This window comes from Echinops telfairi, unplaced genomic scaffold, assembly GCF_000313985.2.
Source record: "Echinops telfairi isolate 266 unplaced genomic scaffold, ASM31398v2 ScPeMD7_18;HRSCAF=68, whole genome shotgun sequence".
Classification (NCBI taxonomy): Eukaryota; Metazoa; Chordata; class Mammalia; order Afrosoricida; family Tenrecidae; genus Echinops; species Echinops telfairi.
In genome coordinates this window covers 70,915,578-70,920,220 of record NW_022103915.1, presented here as the reverse complement: position 1 = coordinate 70,920,220, position 4,643 = coordinate 70,915,578, and the positions used below count along the sequence as shown (strand labels likewise).

At 43.8% G+C, this 4,643-nt stretch overlaps 1 pseudogene; it reads right to left on the bottom strand.

The window, feature by feature from the left end:
- Window positions 1–897: 897 nt before the first annotated feature.
- On the bottom strand, window positions 898–3,961 carry LOC101652891 (annotated as a pseudogene).
- Window positions 3,962–4,643: the final 682 nt, after the last annotated feature.

Sequence of the window (4,643 nt, the reverse complement as noted above, 5' to 3'; positions counted from 1 at the left end):
TTTTTCTTGTACCCACTTATATGTTCTAGAGCAGTGGTTCTCAACCTTCTTAGTGCCGTGGCCCTTTAATACAGCTCCTCATGTTGTGGTGACCCCTCAACCCTAAAATGATTTTCATTACTACTTCATCACTGTAACTTTTGCTACTGTTTTGAATCGGGCGACCCCTGTGAAACAGCTGGTTTAGAGACTACCCAGAAGTGGTCAAGTCTTTTGTGTACCGTCAGTTCCCTCCTTGCTGGGCATTGCTTTTTAGGAGGTGTGTGTCAGGATAGAGTGGATAATGCTGAACTGTTTTATATTGTTTAAAATTGAACTTATTCTAGCGTCCAAGAGACGGGTATGGAGCTGGACATGTGCTCCACATTTTGCTTATCAACAAAGCCTAATCAAGAATGCATTCTTTGCCAGCAATATTCAAAACAGTGATGATTCCAAGCTGTGGCTTGGAAATAAATTCCTTTATTGCACTTCAATTTAGTGTTTTTCCCCCTCTTCATTTTGTATAAATACTTAGAGAATTTTCCCATTTAAAGAATCTGATGTGAAAAATGAAGACATTTGCAAGTAATGCCAATCATGATCTATCAGAATGTCCATGGTTTGGGATGCCACTAGTTCCATTTAGAATATGCTAGAATATGCTCCTACATACATGTGTACCACAAGATGACTAATTGTTTTAGGATGAACAACATTAATTTATGAGATCTCACCAGCCTAAAGGATGAAGATGTGACTTTCGACTCCAGTGACGAGTTACAGCCCAGGAAACTGTAGGGTCTCTATGAATCCGAATCGACTTGATTTTCCTCCCCACAAGCTCTCTCACAGGATGTGGTTAGGAGGACTTCTCAAAATTAATTTTTTTTCCTTCTTTTTCCATCCCCCCCCCTTTTTTCTGGAAAGGCTTTATTATTGGGGGTGGGGGGCGGACGACGACATGGCACTCAGTCCTTCTTGGCAGCGGCCTTCCTCATGGCGGCAAGCACGTTGCTCAGCTCCTCTCTCTTCTTCTTAGCTCGATGTGCGTGCCCACCGGCTTCTTGCTGAACGTCAGTGCCCGCTTGTCCGCGGAGGCCTTGAGCAGCTCCATGGCCCTCCGCTCGTAGGGTGCAAAGCCACACACCTCCCGGATCATGTCCCGCACGAACTCGGTGTGCGGCTGTGCCTCGGCTTGCTCACGTTCTTGGTCACCTTGTGGCCCTTGTCGAGGCCCACGGCCATAGGGTAGCGCACAGCCGTGGCTGGGACAGAAATGGGGAGAGGAAGTGGAAGTGAGTCCCTGACCAGTCTCCGCCGCCCGGAACCCCGCAACACTGCCCTCTTGGGCTGGTTAGCCGCACCCTGCCGCAACCCAAACCCTCAAAATTAATTTTATCCTACAAGACAAACCTCATATGATCTGACTGATTGGTAGTATCAGAATTGAATAACGCAAGAGGAAGATTGTTGTTGTTGTTGTCAATTTGAACAATTCAAAGTTTGGAAACTGGTATTTGTGAGTGTGTCGTTTGGACCTACCTATTGGAATACCACTCCTAACAAACAAAGAAATATAAAAGAAAGAGTAAGAAACACTTAAATTCACAGAGCCAGTAAAAATAAAATAAATTCAAATATTTATGTTAAATTAACCTTGGATTTTTCAGGCTAACATGGTAAGTCATTATATACTTAGCACAATTAAAATACGTGGTTTTGATGAGCATATCATTTTTTGAAACACTGTTTTTACAGTTCATGAAATATAAGAGCTTGGGAAAACACCAAATTAACCTCAAGGGAGACTCATTGCTCATAGTTTTATATGGGAAGTTGAGCAAAGTAAAACTGAAAAATCTGATTTATGGACAGGCTGCCAAGCTGTGAACAGATGTGTTCTCAGGACATTTAAAAGCCAGCGCTTTCTAATTCTGCACGTTTTCCTGCAATGAGCATAATGAATTCTCAGTGATGTTAGCTATGTGGTAGGCACTTTCACAGTGCGTTGTGTGAATTGTCTCACTTTTTCAAAATTTTATTATTTAGTTGATTATAAACCTAACTTTACAGATGCAGAACGCGAGGCATAGAGATATTAAATTGTTTACAACCACAGAACTGGACCCAAGCAATTCTACTCCAGAGCCTGCACTGTTAACCACTTTAAAGCAGAGCCAATGAAGTTCATGGTGACTTGGCCATGAGCTGATGGTCTATTACTGTGTAACAATCTTTCTCTGCTAATACAATTTTATTTTACTCAGAATTGTATCCATTGGACTTCAAAAAGGGCTTGTTTGAATGGCCCTCCTTTGGTGTCGATGGCGCGTTAAGCTGCGCCCGAGGGCTTCATTTTCCAGCAGGGCTCACTCACAGGGCAGGCACGTTGGTGTTCCTTCTCACGTCCGAGCCCAGCGGAGGTGTCGGCCCTGCGCCTGTTTCTTCTCTGCCAGGGACTCTCCCTGGGGTTGTTTGGGCATGGCGGTTGGCCTCCAAAAATGAGTGCTCTGAAAGACAGGAAGTGGAAGCTGCCAAGTGTGTGAAGTCTGGATGGGGCGAACTGACCCAGTGCGGGTCAGCATTTTCACAGAGGCTGATTGGTTGGCAAGAGTGACCCTGACTTTGATCCCTTTTCTATTTTTTATTTAATTGGAAAAGATGGCCAACATCCTAAACTTTAACCATGTTGTACTCAGGAAACAAACACACTCAAATACTTCTTGCTGACATTGAGACAGGTTAGCAGGGTTGACCGACCTCTTTTTCAGCTCATCTTCCAGGGCCGGGATAATCAGGAAAGAACGAATCAGCTGCTGCCGCTACAGATGGTGGCGCTGTGATGTACATTGTGGCAGGCAGCGTTTCCTGTTGAAGTAGGCTCGAGATCCTTGGTCTGGAGGAAATCAGCCACTGTCCCTTTAGATGGTAATCATCGTGGTATGCTGCGTGAGGGGCAGAGCCTCCTGTTAAACGCCTCTGAGACAATTGAACAGGTCGCGATTCTCAGGCCAATAGCCTGTTTAGGCAGGGCCATTTTAATTGGGTTCAAGCACAATTGTTCTTCAAGATGGATTCCATCACAGGTGTTTCTGGTACTGGTGCAAATATCTTATCTTGAGATGCCCTGCCTCCATGGTTGGGCCAGGTCATTGGCCCACAGTCCTGAAGGCTGGTGAGATGGTGTCTGCTGCAAATGCTTGGGTTCTTGACTCAACTCAATTGTCTCCAAGTCATTCTAACAGGAAACTCTTGCCCACCATAAAACATACCATGAGAGAATGATGACGCGTTCTGTCAAGAAGTGAGAAAGCTATGTCCCCTCCTCTTGAATCTGGGTAGTCTTTAAGATTCCAACAAACAACACTGAAATCACTGCTATTTTGTCTGTTTGACTCATAGCAAACTTATATAGGTTTTCAGAGACTGTAAATGTTTATGGGAGCATATAGCTTCATCTTTGTACCATGTGGCTGCTGGTGGGGTTAAACCACTGACCAGGAAACTACAGCCCACTACTTACCCCACACCACCAGGATGCTTTTAAGATAGCCCAGGTGCCCAGACTAGATAATAGAAACCGATTCATTTAATGTGTGATATAAGTTAACGTTTCTTAAACACCAACCTCTCTTTCTAGATCAGGTTAGTTATCATTTGTCTTTCTTTTTCTTCAGTAGAAGCTTTCCTTCAAATCTTAAACTCTATGAGGTACATTCTCAAAGACAGACCTGCCCTACCCACAACCTCTGGACTTCAGTTTCCATTAGGGTTCACTGAGCACCCTGGAGGAGATGCTGTTGACTCAGGGTGACTGTAGAACAATGGTTTATGGCAGGAACTGATTGATCTCCTTTCCCCCCCAGCATGAGAAACTGACCCCAGCTGAGGAGGCCTCCTCTGTCGAAGTGATGATGAAGATGTAGAAATCAGGGTGTGATATATAGATCATGAGCATTAGGCAGGCATACCACCTCATTGCTTAGGAGACTGGATTTGAAAATTACATGACCCCAGAACTGATGCCTGCCTTAGGCTTGGTTTTTATCCTTACAGTAATGCTTTTGTGATTGACTGACTTCATTCATCATAAACAGCTAAGGACAAGGGAAGAAATGATGAAGTCAAAGAGCTGAACAGAAATTTTCAAAGGACATTTCAAGAAGACAAGGAAAATATTACTGTAAAATGTGCCAAGACCTAGAGTTACAAAGCCCAAAAAGAAAAACATGTTCAACATATCTTCAACTGCAAGGACGAACAGCAAAAGTTCAAGCTTCGAGTTGCAACCCTGAAACATTCTATGGACAAGATATTGAAGGCTGCAGGAAATGTCAACGTGAGATGGAAAGAACACATAGAGTCATTGTGCCAAGCGTAACTAGCAGGCTTTCAAAATTCAATGACACTGAAGAAGGAAATTGAAGCTGCACTGAAAGCATTGGCCGCAGAAAGGCTCCAGGGATTGATGAGATGCCAATTGAAACCCTTTAACAAGCTCACGAAGCACGGAAGACAATCCCTCATCTATGCCTAGGGACTTTGGAAGAAAACTAGTTGGTCAACTGACAGGAAAAAGCCCTATTTGTATCCATTCCAAAGAAAGATGACCCAAGAGAATCTCCAGTTAAAGAATAATAGCATTTCTATCACATGCAAGT